Raw genomic sequence first — 17,113 nt, forward strand, 5'->3', positions numbered from 1 at the left:
ATTTCAAATAGAAACTCTGAAAATAGCAGGAGAGTGAAGTCTGCCCTCTGTAAACCAGGCATCGCTTGGAATGAGTCACAGACTATCTTAAAAATACTGGAAATCTTTTTTTTTAATTAAAAAAATGTTTTTAATGTTTATTTTTGAGAGAGATAGAGCGCGAGTGGGGAAGGGGCAGAGAGAAAGTGAAACACAGAATCCTAAGCAGGCTCCCTCCGGGCTCTGAGCTGTCAGCACAGAGCCCGATGTGGGGCTCGAACTCAAAAACTATGAGATCATGACCTGAGCTGAAGTCAGACGCTTAACCGACTGAGCCACCCAGGAACCCCAAAGATACTGGAAATCTCAATTAGTGCTTTTTTCTTCTTAAATCAATTTTATTGAGGTGTTATTTACCTACACTAAAATGCACACATTTGAAGTGTACTGCTGATCACTTTCGACAAATATTTGCCTCCAGACAAACCACCATCCCCATCACCCCCCAAAGTTCCCTCATTTCCTTTTGTAGCGGGTCATCATCAGACTGGATCTTCAGTGCAGATACATACATCTTCCCTTTGCATCCCATTTTTTGATTTCCTCGGGACACAGAGGTGAACAAAGGCCCAGTCTCTGTGCTCAGGGGGCTTATACCCTAGCGCTGTAGAGTGAGCAATTCTGTACCTAGCCTGAGCCCCAGTTTAACTACGTCAGCCTCTGTTACTGGATAAAGAGATAAGATTCTGTTTAGACCTTTGGAGGATGCTCCACATGGGGGCTCCACCCCTCTCGCCCCCACCGCCTTGAAACAAATAGCTTTTTCTCACAGGATGAGGATATTCTTTTTTTTTAATTTTTTTTTTTAACGTTTATTTATTTTTGAGACAGAGAGAGACAGAGCATGAACGGGGGAGGGTCAGAGAGAGAGAGGGAGACACAGAATCGGAAACAGGCTCCAGGCTCTGAGCTGTCAGCACAGAGCCCGACGCGGGGCTCGAACTCACATACCGCGAGATCATGACCTGAGCCGAAGTCGGACGCTCAACCGACTGAGCCACCCAGGATGAGGATATTCTTAAAGTATCTCCTGCAGCTGAATACCAGTGGAGTCTTCCCTTCTATTCTTTTTTCTTTTTGCAACAGCTGGGGTAGCCAACCCCAAAGGCTCCTAGTGGATAACAGCAGGGAGCAGAATTGCTGGGCTTTTCAGATGGGTTTTGTTCTTCTCTTGAAGCTGGTAGCTTGTTTTAGAAAAACAGCCCCTAAGAATTATTTATTTTTCTGAAGAATCATGATGCATAATAAATGTTTACTCAGTGGGCTAAATAATGTAGAACAAGAAGGCAAAGTTAGATACAAGACTGGTTAATGTCCTACAGGGCAATGAAACCATAACCTTTAAGGTTATCTGTTCTACTGGACAGAGTTCATTTGCACTGTCTACCTGACAAAAATCATTTGCAACTTATCAGTTTTCTACAAATAAACATATACTCTTAGCAGGGTCTAGGTCCCAATCAATAGTGAGTCAACCCACAATTTCATTTCCCTAGAGCACTGAATGATCCTTAGGTGAACTTAGACAATGCTCCGGGAGACTTGGAAAGGACATTCAGTCCATCATTTTGTGTAAGTTTCGAGTTTTGGATTGTCTCTTCACATGATGGCCCACACCCCTGCAAAATAATAACCAAGCGTCATTAGATCAAAGGGACAAGTGCCTCTTCCATGGCCTGTGGAGCTGCTGCAGCTCGAGCTACTGATGAGGGAGCATCAGGCAAGCTGACACCTCCCCCTTCTCCCCCTCCCCTGCAACCTGCACCCCTCCTCCTGCCCAGGGGAATATGTGGATAGGTCTGGCATTCCTCAGGCACTCCTGACTGCCCAAGAACAAAGGAAAGGGAAAAACAAACGGTTAACTGATAGAGATCACTGTCCCATCAGTTTACAAGTGTTCTAGTAAATTGTGAGAAAAAGGCAATCTTATCAATAGCCTAATCTCCAGAAACCTATACACTCAGTTTCCTGAAGACCCAACATCACCCTCCCCACTATAGTGATGTGGGGAACAAAGGCAAAAAGGAAACAGTAGGTAAAATTAAATTTCCTGATAACCCGCAGCCCATTGACAAATACTTGAAGCAAATACCGAGTGTAACATTCTTCCAGGAACTCCCTCCTGTCTTAACTTGAATACCTTACTAAGCGAAACAACCTTAGCTTGACAATAGCTAGGGCTCCAGTATCTTATGAGCCTTCGTTAGCATATGGAAGTCCTTCTGGAGGCCTCCCTTTTGCCTTTAACTTTCCCCACCTCCTTAGTATATAACTAGTCACTCTACAACCCCAGTGCCGCACTTTCTGCCCAGGGGTCTTGTCCCCTTGCTTTAACAGTATCACCTTTTTGCATCAAAGACATCTCAAGAATTCTTTCTTGGCCATCAGCTCCAGATCCCTACTTCTCCAAACCTCATCACTACCATATCAGATGTCTTTCTCCCCAGATTCTTCCTCTGTCCTCTGGGGGAAATGGCGATGTCTCAGTACAATCTGATGAATGAGTTATTTCTTGCAGCTTCCTGGTTGGTGTCTTCCTGGAATGGGAAAGACCATTGCTCAAGAACGTTTGGCTTTCCTGGAAATTGGGACTGTGAGTAAAAAGATTGATTCATTCTTCCCTGGCAACTTTAAATTGAGCTTTTTGGCCCATTTGTGACTTTACTTATACAAAGACATCTAAGCAAAAGAAAGGAAATAGGCCTGATTCGGAGTCACAGTAATCCCTATGTTGAAGAAGGCCTTTGGAGAATGCCTGCCCTGAAGCTCTGTAGGGTCCGTGCCATTGGGACAACCAAAATGCTGACTGAGTAAAGAGATCAGCAGCCACTAGACAATTTTATAAATATATATATATATATGCATGTATATATATATATTTATTATTTTTTTATTATTATTTTATTTATTTTATTATTTATTTATTTTATTTATTTTTATTTATTTTATTATTTATTTATTATTATTTTATTATTTTTATTTTATTTATTTATTATTATATATTATATATATTTATATACATTATATTATTATTATATTTATATATTTATTATATAAATTATATAATATTATATATTAATATATATTATATTTATATATTTATGTATATAAATATTTATATATATATTATAAATATATATATATTTAATTAAAGTATGGTTGACGTGCAATATTATATGAGTTTTGGATGCACAATGTAGCAATTCGACAATTACATACATTATGAAATACCATGACAAGTGCAGTCACCATACAAAGTTACTACAGTATTATCGACTGTATTCCCTATGCTGTATTTCTCATCCCTGTGACTTATCTATTGTATAACTGGGAGTTTGTACTTTTTGATCCCATTCACCTGTTTTGCCCATCCTCCCACCGCCCTCCCGACTCTCTGGCAACCACCAGTTTGTTCTATTTATGAATGTGTTTCTGGGTTTTGTTGTTGTTCTGATCTGGTTTTTAGATTCCACCTCTAAGTGAAATCCTATGATATCTGTCTTTGTCTGACTTATTTCACTTAGCATAGTACCCTCTAGGCCCATCCGTGTCGTTGTGAATATCAATTGCATTTTGGAGTGCCACATGGTGTCTGGGTAGCCCTCCCTTGCGCCTCCCCTAGTCCGCAAAAAAGGAGGCTGGAGCCCATCCACAGGTGTGCGCCTCTCCTGCTGGTGGCCTTAGGCAAAACCCACACATTCTTTGTATTTCTTCATTTAAATTAAAACAAAAGAAGAAGAAAGAAAGAAAGAAAGAAAGAAAGAAAGAAGAAAGAAAAGAGGAAGAAGACAATTAGCCTGCAGGACTCACGGGGTGGTTATGAGAACGAATTCCGAGTTTATTGAGTGGTTGAGGTACACAGGTACACAGTGCCCAGTGGGATAAACCTGTAATAAGGTTTGTGAGGGCGTTTTGTAAACCAAAAGAGAAGGTGTAATTAGTTGCGATCAAAGACCCATGACGGCCTGCAGGCTGGGTCTCCTGGGTGGCTGCAGGGACCAGAGTGGGGGGTGGTGATGGTGGGAAAAGAGATTTAACTCAGGAACGTCTGACGATCCTGCTGGGGTTCAGCCTGCAAACAAGTTCAGACAACACAGCGGGTGGCCAGCAGCCAAGCGACTGCTGTCTTGTGAAAAGAAAGGGATCCAGAATGGAATTGGTGGCTACTCAGCTCCTGAGCCCGAGCGAGCCCACGTGGGGTCCAAAGGACACACTTGAGTCCCAAGTCTGAGGCAGAGCAGGAGGCTCTTCCATTCACTCCCGCAGGCCTGCGGACCTGGATCTTGGGTAAACATATTCTCTCCTAAAATGACAGAGCAGCCACGAAACAAGTTTCTTTTTCTTTTTTCTTACGTTTATTTATTTATTTTGAGAGCGACAGGGACAGTGCAAGTGGAGGAGGGGCAGAGAGAGAGAGGGAGAGAGAATCCCAAGCAGGCTCTGCGCTGTCGGCGAGGGGCCTGATACGGAGCTTGAACTCACGAACCACGAGATCATGACCCCAGCCGACACCAAGAGTCGGACGCTTAACCCGCTGAGCCACCCAGGCGCCCCCAAAACGAGCTTCTGAGTAGCCCTTCCCGTATGGCAGGCTGCTTTCCCTGAACTCTGAGGAGCGGCCTGGCCCCCTCACAGCCCGAGTCCCAAGGTTAAGGTCTGAGCGGATTTTAGTCATTGGAGCCTGGGCCTCTGAGAGGTCAGATCTCAACGTCCTGGGTGACACGAGGAACCCGCGAAGGGCTCTGAAGTCTCTTCACTAGCTGGTGCGGGACTCTTCTCTCCAGGTGGGAGCCCAACACCCCCTCCCCCAGGGCTGGTTGCCAGCCCTCTGGAGACATCTTGGCTTGGGAGAATCAACAGTTGAGGAGTGTGCGGGGCGACGGGCTTCCGAGTCACCAGAGGTGTGTAGAAGAAGCTTCTGGCAGGGTGTGAGCGGCATTTCTGCCGCCGCACCTTCCAGTCTTTTCCAGCCATCAGCCTCTCGGGGGAGTAACCTCGGATCTCTGACCAGAGGGTGGGGGTGAAATCTGGCCAAACCGGTCGCAGCACCTGGGGGTGGGGAGGGGAGAAGAGAGGCTCAAAGTCTGAAAAACTGGACTTAAGGGAGGCTGGCAAGACTGCCATGCTTTTCTGAGACATTTAACAACTGCAGAATCTTGCGTTTTAACACGGAAGTTTTCATCTTCATTTTATTGTATTAAAAATATTTTTTCAAAATCTTTATTTATTTTTGAGGGAGAGAGAGAGACAGAGCGTGACCGGGGGAGGGGCAGAGAGAGAGGGAGAGACACAGGATCCGAAGCAGGCTCCAGGCTCCGAGCTGTCAGCACAGAGCCCGACGCGGGGCTCGAACCCACGAGCTGTGAGATCATCACATGAGCCAAAGTCAGACGCTTAACTGACTGAGCCACCCAGGTGCCCAATTTTATTGTATATTTTTAAAAAATGTTTTATTTTTTAAACTTTTTATTATTTTAGAGAGGAGAGAGAGAGGGGAGGGACCTCTGCTCTCTCAAGCAGGCTCCATATTCATCGCAGAGCCCTAGGTGGGGCTTGAACCCATGAACCACGAGATCATGACCTGAGCCAAAATCAAGAGCCGGACGCTCAACCGACTGAGTCACCCAGGTGCCCCTTATTACATTTTAAAATATGAGGTGCATTCTCCAGGTTCAGATTCAAAAGTTACGGAAGGGTATATGGTGACAAGATTCCCAATCTCACAGTTTCCTTCCATGAAGGCAAACGCTTCACAGTTTCTGTTTAACAAGATTTTTTAAAAATCTTGCTTTTAGGGGCGCCTGGGTGGCTCGGTCGGTTAAGCGTCCGACTTCGGCTCAGGTCATGATCTCACGGTCCGTGAGTTCGAGCCCCGCGTCGGGCTCTTTGCTGACAGCTCAGAGCCTGGAGCCTGTTTCGGATTCTGTGTCTCCCTCTCTGAGCCTCCCCCGTTCATGCTCTGTCTCTCTCTGTCTCAAAAATAAATAAACGTTAAAAAAAAATTTAAAAAAATTGCTTTTAAAACTTCTCAGATGCTTAGAGGCTATTTCAAGGCACTGGCTGAACTCTACACGGAGAAGAATCGAGGTGGTTTCTGACTATGGCAGGGGCTCAGAGTTGCAAAATAATCGTGGCCCAAAGACCCAGGAAGAAACTTTGACCTTCCCCTAACTGTCTGAAAGGATGTAGATGAAGAACCTGCCTGAAGGAGATTTTGCTACATTAGATAACTACCTGATCATATGAACCAGAGCACAGACAGAAAGGGATTTGGCAAGTCTGTTTGTTAAAATTCCTCCCTCTGTCCCATTGTTTCTGAGGGCCCCGGCAAACACGTGTTTACCAAACCTTTACTTTTTTTTCACCTTCCCGTGAATTGCTTTCCTTCCCTTTGAAGTCCCAGACCCTCTTCCCCCTCTTTCTAGTTCAGGATGACATATGTACCTCATTTTGCCCGACTGTCTTTGGAATCTCCTGTGTGTGTAGATTCCCCATATGTACAAGTTTAAATGAGATTTTCCCCTGTTAATCTATCTCGTGTCAATTTAATTCCTAGACCAGCTAGAAGAATCTTGAAGGACAGAGAAAAATTTTTCCTCCCCAGCACCATCTATTTATTTATTTATTTATTTATTTATTTATTTTAACGTTTATTCATTTTTGAGAGACAGAGAGAGACGGAGCGCGAGTTGGGGAGGGGCAGGGAGAGGGAGAGACACAGGATCCGAAGTAGGTTCCGGGCTCTGAGCTGTCAGCACGGCGCCTAATGTGGGGCTCAAACTCACGGACGGAGAGATCGTGACCTAAGCTGACATCTTAACCGACTGAGCCACCCAGGCGCCCCTCCCCAGCACCATCTTTAAAAGGAATGGTGGTGTTTGTCCATCCCCTTGTCAGTGAGGAAAGTTGTCCTTTGGCAAGTGAGATGGGGCAGGGAGAAAAGACTGGACAGTTGTTACGGTTACTATAAGCCACAGCGCTGGGAATGCTGCCTCCCCCCGCACCCCCCACCCCGCCATGTCTCTCCATTGGTGTCCACTGCTCACCAGGCAGACCCAAACACACAGGGCTGCCTCAGACACGGGCCGCCAAATCCCAGCTCACCGCTATAGTGTTACAAGATGAGACCCTGAACTTCCCTCTTCCCTGGCGGTTGAGCTCCCACGGCTCACGCCGTGACGCTCCTTCCAGGAACGGCTCTCTCTAGGGCTGCGCAAAAGCTGTGCGATCACGTGCCAGCTTGCTGGAGCTGACAGCTAAGTGGGTTTGGAGAAGATGAGGAGAACGGCATCTTCAAATGTGACGCAGCTAGCTGGAGAACGGTCAACTCACAGGAAAAGGCAACCAGCTTGCCGAAGACGAGTCCGAGCCAGAATAAGCTGGCTACCGGCGATGGTTTTCCTTTCGGATGCGGATTTAATGAAGGTTGGCCACTAAAATTCAGACGTTGTCATATACATCACCTCTCCCCACCCTCACAATCACCTTGTTAGGTAGGCGTTAGGATTCGTATTTTTTTTTTTTCAACGTTTTTATTTATTTTTGGGACAGAGAGAGACAGAGCATGAACGGGGGAGGGGCAGAGAGAGAGGGAGACACAGAATCGGAAACAGGCTCCAGGCTCTGAGCCATCAGCCCAGAGCCCGACGCAGGGCTCGAACCCACGGACCGCGAGATCGTGACCTGGCTGAAGTCGGACGCTTAACCGACTGCGCCACCCAGGCGCCCCAGGATTCGTATTTTGTAGTCGAGGATATTTTGGCTCAGAAAAGCGAAGGCGCTTGCTCGGATGAAACAGCTGGACTTCACAGCCGCCTCTCAGCAATTCTGAGGTCTTTGTCGGTCTGGGGACAAACGTTCCCTCAAAACAAGACAGGCTGGGTTTGCCATACATACCCGTGAACACAAATTGATAGACCTGCACCATTTCCTTGACGCATGGAGGGCGAGTGGCCTATGGCGTCCTCTGTGGGACACTCTTCAGCGAGCGGTCACAATAGCAGTGACTCCCTCAAAGGCGAGCCCACTCCCCAGCTGGTGCTCCAAGGAGCAGCAAACAGGTGATGGTGACACAGGCGGGCCAGAAAGTGAGCCCCCGTCTCGTCACCTGTGAGTCCCCTTTCTGAAGAAAGTCTTGGTCGGTTGGCCCAAGCCCAGGAAGCCTGTTGGGAACGTGGCAACTCCAGTCCCGGAGATCCTGACTAGTGCGGTCACAGCTGGGGCCAGAAATTCACATTTGATTTACGGACTCCAGGCAATTTGGACACGGGTTCGAGAAATCACACTGAGACACTCCTGGGCCCTGGAATGGGAAATCAGCTGGGGTGGAGCAGAAAACATCTAGAAGCTTTTCCACTGAGGCCACAAGGGCAAATATCATACCCAGGCAAGTCTTAAGGAGGCCTTGAGTGTGAACAGACTCAGGCCCTACTTGGAACTGGGGAAAATAAAGATGAACTATTATATAATGAAAGCTCCTAAGTGGATGGACAGCTCCGATTAGCTCGTTCTTGGTCCGGATCTGCCCACTTGGGCCTCTTTGGTGCCCAGAGCTCTATGTCACGTGCAGAGACTTTCAGTGGCAGATTGCACTTTGAGGTTAGTTAATGTCCATTATGGAAACAAAACGAAACAGAACAAAACATCATCATGTTACAGCTAGGCTCAAGATCTTTCTACGGCGTTATAATGGGCTGTGTTTGTATTACAGGACGGCACTCATTTGAAGCCTGCCGAAAACAGGCTCATTTTCATTTTTGAAAAAAATTTGAATGCCAAACGACCTGATAGTTTTTTTAAAGCCCTGCTCTTGTGACAGAACCTATTTAAGTTTATTTTATTTATTTTGAGAGAGAGAGAGAAGGGGGTAGGGGCAGAGAGAGAAGAGAGAGAGAATCCCAAGCAGGCTCTGAGCTGTCAGCACAGAGCCTGACGTGGGGCTTGAACTCACAAACCGTGAGATCATGACCTGAGCTAAAATCAAGAGTCAGACGCTTAGCCGACTGAGCCACCCAGGTGCTCTGACACATTGTTATAAATGGAGACATTTCTCTACTCCATAAGGGCAGGATCGACCATTTAAAACACATGGCGACTTTTAGCATGGTCTCTAATAAGCTAGGGATAGGGATAGGATAAGGCGGAATCTCCTTAGAGGTTCTTAAATTGATAAGGCAGGAAATAATTTTTTTTTTAAATGTTTATTCACTTTTGAAAGACAGAGAGAGACAGAGCACAAGCAGGGGTGGGGCAGAGAGAATGGCGGGAGGGGGACACAGAATCCGAAGCAGGCTCCAGGCTCCGAGCTGTCAGCACAGAGCCTGACGTGGGGCTCGAACTCACGAACCGCGAGATCATGACCTGAGCCGAATGCTCAACCAACTGAGCCACCCGGGCGCCCCAATAAGGCAGGAAATAAAAGAACACCTAGATGCATAAATGTCTGAGGGAAGAGAATCTAGCCAATCTGGCCATCTAATCGGATATGCCCGCTACTTTATGCTGAAACAAACACTGAACATTTTTGAGATTTACAATCATATTCACATGCAAACAATTACACAAAAAACCAGAAACGAAGCGAAAATGCCAAGGTGCCTAATCAGTATTCATGTTCTCATTCCCCCCCCCCGCCCAACAGAGTTTTACATTGCTAGAGTCACCGATGTGCCTAGCTAACTTTCCAGTCATCCTTGAAGATAGAGGTGGGAATGCAATAAAAAATTAAGCGGAGTTCCCAGGAAAGGTGTTTACTCCCCACCTCTCTTCTTCCTGCCTGGAATGTGTATGTGGCTTCTGGACCTCCAGCAGCCATAGTGAGACCATGAGGTAAACTTGACAGTAGAAGCCACAGCCAGGATGGTGAAGGAGAAAGATAGGAACCTAGGTCCCACCTCTGAACGTCACATATGTGAGAAAATAGGCCGAAGTAAGGGTGAGAACAGAGGGATTTCTGGTAGAAGAACATTCTAGTTGGAGAGAACAGCAAACACAAAGGCCGTGAGGCCAGAATGTTCAAGAATGAACAAGGGTTTTGCGTGAGTGGAGCTGGATGATTGAGAGATTAGGTATTAGGAGCTGACGTTCAAAGAAGTGATAGGGCCATGGGGCGCCTGGGTGGCTCAGTTGGTTAAGTGTCCAACTTCGGCTCAGGTCATGAGCTTGTGGTTCGTGAGTTCAAGCTCCGCGTCGGGCTCTGTGCTGACAGCTCGGAGCCTGGAGCCTGCTTTGGATTCTGTGTCTCCTTCTCCCTCTGCGCCTCACCCACTCACACTCGGTCTCTCTCTCTCTCTCAAAAATAAACATTAAAAAAAAAAAAAAAAAAGAAGTGATGGGGCAGGGTCCAGCAGGGCCTCACGGGCCATTGGAAGGATTTCGGCTTCTACTCTGAATGAGATGGAGCGATGGGGAAGGTTCCGAGCAAGGGAGTCACGAGATCTGCCTTATATATGAGCAGAATCACTGTGGTCATTGTCTTGAGATGAGGGAGCAGAGGGCAAAGGCACAGAGACTGATGAGGAGGTGACAGCATTGTCGAGGTGAGGGATAGGAAGATAGGGGATCCTGGATACAAGGAAGAGCCATTAAGATGAGTGGTGGCCCCGGGGGGGGGCCTGGATGGTCCAGTCAGGAGAGCATATGACTCTTGATCTCAAGGTCACGAGTTCGAGCCCCACGTTGGGAGCAAAGCATACTGGAAAAAAACAAAACAAAACAGGATTGCTGGTGGACCAAACATGCATGTAAGAGAGAGAGTCAAGGAGGACTCCAAAGGTTTTGGACTGAGCAACCAGAGGGTTGGGATCGCCATCACCAGAGTTAGAGCAAACTGTTCCCTCTACTCTTACCCTCAATGGGAGGAGCAGATTTGGAGGGGGAATAGCAGGAGGTGAGCTTTGGATGTTTTGAAGTTGAGATGCCCATCAGATGCCAGGTGGAGAAGCTGAGTAGAGAGCGACACACAGCTCGGAGTTCAGGGGAGAGATCCAGCTCGGGAGCCATCAGGATGTAGACGGTTTTCAACGTCACGTGACTGGGGGACGTCCCCAAGTGAGTGAGGGTGGAGGAGAAAAAAGGATCTGAATCCTGAACCACAGGCCCCTCTGATGTTTAGAGATTTGTAGGCAAGCTGGCACCAGTGAAGAAGGTTGACAAGAAACCAGAGGGGAAGGAGGAAAACCAGGAAGCCTGGGGCCATCACAGCCAAGAGAAAAAAATATTTCACGGGGAAAGAGTGAGAGATGGTGTTCACTGCTTGTCAAGCTGGCCACATAAACCCTTCAGAAGAATCCTTGGTACATAGGAAGCATTCTGTGCGAGGAAGGTGGTACTTTACATATCACACACACACACACACACACACACACTATTAGTGCCTCATAGCAGAATTTTCTGTGATGTGCAGTCCCATACTTAGCACTTAACCACAGGTGGCTACTTAGCACTTGAACATGTGTCTAGTGCAATTGAGAAACTACATTATGGGAGGGGCTGACACACGGCAGTCTCGTGAAATTCAATTCCAACACGATAAGATGCCAAAGTGTACCTCATCCAGGCAAACACCCTTAGCTGAACATTCAAGCCAAGTGTGAGCCCCAGGCCCGTTTTCCTCGTCCTCCCACCCTGGGACCTTGGTGTCCCCTCCATACACAACTATGTGCACTTAATTTGAAAAAGAAAGCCCCAATATATGTTGATGTACTAATTAGCTCCCAACCTGCTTAAACTTTAACTACATTAGGATTAATTTAATCTTAAAATTTAAACAGCCGCATGTGGCTCCTTCCTGTATCGGACAGAATGGTTCTGTGATCTATCCCGTGACCTATTATAAATTTCTCTTCAGATTATCAGCCTATTAATTACGTGTTTTAACCGGTTAATAAGCGAGTGGTATAGAAAGGCCCTTCGGTAGCGTTTCAAAAGTCAGGTGCACGGGAGGGCAAAAAACCTGAAGAAAGAGGGATAGAATTGAAAATGCTTGAGGACTTGAATCTTGCTTCTGTCCCTTGGCTGCGGGGCCCTGACGAGTTACTGGACGTCTCCAAGCCAGCCTCACTCTCTGAGATGAGGGGTCGTAACAGCCCTGACCTCCAGGCAGAGGTGGTCACGTCATTGGTGGGGTCCCGTGCAGAAGAAAAACGTGAGGCCCCTCGTGCAACAGTTATTTCAACCTGGCGGGCCGCCTGGGTGGCTCAGTTGTTAAGCATTCTGATTTCCGCCCAGGTCACGCTCTCATGGTTTATGAGTTCGAGTCCCACATCCGGTGAGCACAAGTCCCGCTTTGGGTAAAACACGAGCCCTGCTCCGGGTGAGCTCGAGCCCTGAGTGGGGTGAACACGAGCCCCGCTTCTGGTCAAACAGGAGCTCTGCTTCGGATGAGCCCTGCTCTTCTCTCTCTCCCTCTCCCCACCTGCTTTCTGCCTCTGGCTAAGTTGCACCTACCCCCCCCCCCCCCAAAAAAAAAAGAATTTTGAACTGGCCACAGTGGAGCGCTGAGCTATGCGTAGGTCCTGTTGAACACGTGGCTTGTGTGGCTGCAAGGGGGCCCACGCGTGAAGCTGCCTCTAGGGTCTGAGAGGGGCTGCTGGGTGGTCTGTCTAAGTGGTGAAAAGAGTGGGCTCAGGGGGTTTGTTGCGGCTGCTGCACTGGCCTGGGGCTGAAGGCTGGGGTGGGAGATCTTTCCTGGCATCTGTTCTGGGTCTTTCCTCTTTCCACATCCTTAGACTGCTTTGCAGCAAATCTTCTTCTAGGCCTATTTGTCGTCTGGGTCTGAAACGACCACGGTCTAGCTTCTGGCAATTACCTTCAGCAAAGACTGGCCAAGAGGCCGTTACAGCTCAGCTCTGTGAGTCACGGATCAGCAGAGGAAAGGAGGGGATGGGCGGGGGTGGGAGTTAGATTGAGTTCCATGTCTCCCTGTTTCCTCATAAGCACCTTTCTTTAGTTTTTAATTTTTTTTTTTACTTTTAAAATGTTTATATATTTTTGAGACAGAGAGAGTGAGCAAGTATGAGTAGGGGAGGGGGCAGAGAGAGAGAGAGCAGGCTCCAGGCTCCGAGCTGCCAGCATAGAGCCTGATGCGGGGCTTGAACTCATGAACCTGAGATCATGACCGGAGCCGAAGTCGGATGCTTAACTGAGGCACCCAGGTGCTCCAGTTTTTAATCTTTTTTTTTTTTTTAAGTTTATTTATTTTGAGAGAGAGAGAACGAGCAGGGGAGGGACAGAGAGAAAGAGAGAGAGAGAGAGAATCCTAACTCCATGCCGGTAGCACAGAGCCTGATACGGGGCTTGAACCCATGAACTGTGAGATCGTGACCTGAGCGGAAACCAAGAGTCGGGAGCTTACCTGACTAAGCCGCCTCGGTGCCACCTGCCCCCCCCCCCAATAAGCACATTTAAAGCCAAAAAGCAGCCCCATCAACCCCCAAACAGAGGACAGTGAGCCCTGGGGTAGGGAACTGTTGGCTTACCTCCGGAGGAGAGCCTGGGCTGAGGTCACATCAGTGCCTGGAGGTGGCACTTTCTGGCAGCAACCCGGGAGGCCACACAGGTGTGAAGCGTGACTCCCCCCTTCCCCTCAGGAGCAGGAATCCTTCAGAGATGTGGCCGTGCCGGCAGGGGTGAGTGTGGGGAGCTGGACTTGGCAGGGCCTGGAGGGCTGCAGGCCCTTGGCTCTGTGGCTGACACCAGATTCCCAGGCATCCCCGACAAGGGGGAGGGGCCGCTAGCACAAAGTCCAGAGAGGGCCTGTGGCGGCTACGGCGTCCCCGAGGCTTCCTTCTCCCGAAGTTCACGGCCTCCTGTAGGAGAAAAGGATCCCATGGGAGTCCGGGGCCACCTCTGGCAGCCCCTCACCTGATCCCGGATCCCAGAACTGGGCCCTCCTGGGCTGAACTGAGCAGGGGAGCAAGGTGGAAAGGTTGCTATACATTTGTTGCTCCGCCTCTTCTGGGTTTGTGTCCCTGGGCAAGTGACTCCGTCTTTCCGGGCCTCCTTTCCTCACCAGTAAACGGGATGAAGCACTGCTGTTGGGAGTCGGCAGCGGCTGCCGGGAGGGAAGGCTTGAAAGCTTCTAGCACGGTCTTTGCCTGGCATCTAATCCCCGCCCTCCATCTGGTAGCCTCAAGTAGGATACCTGCCTGATGTCACTGCGGAAGCACAGTATGTCTCTGTTGTGACAGTTAACGTCCCCGATGTTGTTTCTGGGCACCTGCTGTGTTGGGCAGTATGAGGAAGCCGAACCAAGTACAAAATACAGACTCCTCCCTCCAAGAAAAATACAATCGTACTGGGCAAAACACAAGTATAACCTTTTTTTTTTTTCCATTTTTTAAAATGTTTTTATCTATTTTTGAGAGAGAGAGAGAGAGAGAGAGAGAGCACGTGAGCGTGAGCAGGAGAGGGGCAGAGAGAGAGGGAGACACAGGATCCGAAGCCGGCTCCGGGTTCCGAGCTGTCAGCCCAGAGCCCGACGCGGGGCTTGAACTCACGAAGCGCGAGATCATGACCTGAGCCGCAGTCGGAGGCTCAACCGACTGAGCCACCCAGGTGCCCCCAAACTTCCTTTTTTGAAGTGTACATTTGATTTTTTTTTTTTTTTAATTTATTTCGAGAGACAGCAGGGAGGAGCAGAGAGAGAGAGAGAGAGAGAGAGAGAGAGACGGAATCCCAAGCAGGCTCTGCAGGGCCTGATGCGGGGCTTGAACCCACGAGCCATGAGATCACGACCTGAGCTGAGATCACGCATCGGACTCCTAACCGACTGGGCCACCCAGGGGCCCCCGCAAGTACAAACTTCTAAGTAATAAAACTAATGTCCCTCCGTGCAGACTATTGCCATTCAGAGGGAGAGCCTGGGGGGGGGGGACTGGAGGGCTTCTTGGAGGAAGTGGGCAATGGTGGATTCTGAAGTGCTGGTAGGCTTTTTGCCAGGAGGGGAGGCAGGTGGCACAGCTTTTGGTAGAGAGTGGTCCAGGAACAGTGGCAGGAGCAAATCACGAGTGGTCACACAGGGAGGCGTGCGTTGTCTCAACAAAGACAGAGCAGAGCGCGCTCTGGCGTCCAAGGTACCCACTGTCAGCCCAAAGCCTGGCATCCCGTGCCATAAGCACCCAGAAGACACGGCATCTCCTGACCTTGTGCTGAGCCCGTCACAGTGAACTGGGGAATCTGGCCCTCAGCCGACCCAGGGGGCAAAGAACCAAAGCATGTAAACAACTCAACGCCCGTTTTTCTTTCCTGTATATTTGTTTATTAAAAAAAACAAAAACAAAAACAAAAAGTGTAGGAAATGAAGAAAACGGCACCGAAAAAGTATCTACAACAAAATAAATTATTTCCAGCGAAGGATTACAGATCCACACACACCGGTTCTCTAACCGTGACCAAGGACCGTAACCCGGACATATGCTTTTCCCCCTTGACTCTTCCTGGGCCTTTCTCCTCCTGGGCAAAATGACCCCAGCGCTACAGCCCAGGCCTGGACGAGCCGGGCTTCTTCACCAGCCCAGCAGACGGGTGTGGGGGCGGCCCCGGTGCAGGCAGTCCCAGCAGGGAGGGCACCGTGCCAGCACAGAAGGCATCAGCAAACGTGTCCGACTGGTTTCCAGTGACCCCGAAGTACTTTACGTAAGTGGGGGTCTGGGCTTTCAAGAAAAGGGCCAGGGGTATGTTGGGCTGGCACCTGCAGGGAGGCAAAGCTTCAGAAAACGGTTCAATTCACCTGCGGTCTCAGGAAGAAGGCAACTGGGTCTGGGGCTTTGAGCTCTCGGTTAAAAAATGGCCACACGGGGCCCAAGGGTGGCCAGCCACGCTTCGTGGCTACAAGATACAGGGCATGGGTTGAGGGGGCTTCCGCAGAGCCCAGGAGGTCGGGGAGGGCGGCAGGTGGAGGCTGGGGCTCCTACAGGGACTGGAAGCAACGATCCAATTTCAGTTGTGGGCAGGAAGCCCCAGCCCTCCGCTGGCCCCTCATGGGGGAGGTCGCCCGCATCTCAGGCCGAGAGGCCGAGGGTAACTGGGCAGGGGGCCGCCTTTCCGAAGGGAAAGGTGCCGGGGGCACCACCAAGGTCATCACTAAAACAACCGACTCTTCCTTCTGGAAAGAGTCCAAGAGGCCTCGGAAGATACACCAGTCCGGAGACTGCACAAGTCCTCATGGAGGCAAAGTAGCGAAGTCTAGGCCGGGTGTTTCCCAGGTGAATTCACCGAACACAATGAAGCCGGTTTACCTTTAAAGGAGGTCTGGCCACAGAAACACTGACCTCTGGATGGTGTTGTCAAGCCGGAACACCATCCCTCTCCTCCCAGAGGACAGCAGGGGCCACAGAGGCAAACGCCCACAGGAGCTCGGCTGGTCATTAGTGTGAACGAGGGACGCGGGGCTGTGTGTGGGAAAAACCTTTCCTGAAACACACACCAGCCTCGAGGCCTGTCTTCTCATTCGATGAGAGATCTAGGGCCCAAACTTTCCATTTCATTATACACAAAGCAACCCTGCAGCGGGGTGGGGGGACGCGCACTGATCTTTAGCCATAGACTCAGCATCAGTGTGAGAAGAAATGTGGTGGCAGGGGTGGGGGGGGTGGGGAGGGGGGGGAGGCTGGGTTGAACTGGGACACCAGGTGTCCCACCTAAAACTGGACCTGCTTTACCAGCTCCAGCCAGCGGCTGCTGGGTGACAGCGTGAGCCCCCCAGGCCAGCCGCACGTCCCGATCCAGATTTTTACGCAAACATCTTAGAATTTTAAATGTTAGTGGCTAATTCTTAAAAAAAATAAAAAATAAAAAAGATTCTTAGGCCAAACCAAGCACACTGGCGGGCTGGGTCATTTCATAGTCTGTCCTGCACTGGCAGGGGGGTGTGATGGGCAGAACAATGATTCCCCAGAGATGTGCCCAATTCCCAGGGACCTGTGGATATGGTACCTCACACGGCAAAAGGGGACTTTTCAGTGTGATTAAATTAAAGAGCTCGACACGGGGAGATGATCCCGGATTATCTGGGTGGGTGGGCTTTCTAAACGAAAGAAGGAAAGAGGGGCATCAGGGTCACCCTGCCAGTGAC

This window comes from Lynx rufus, unplaced genomic scaffold, assembly GCF_022079265.1.
Source record: "Lynx rufus isolate CCGP_SWC_20201006 ecotype Redwood Valley unplaced genomic scaffold, mLynRuf1.p SCAF_4, whole genome shotgun sequence".
In the NCBI taxonomy this organism is placed as follows: domain Eukaryota; kingdom Metazoa; phylum Chordata; class Mammalia; order Carnivora; family Felidae; genus Lynx; species Lynx rufus.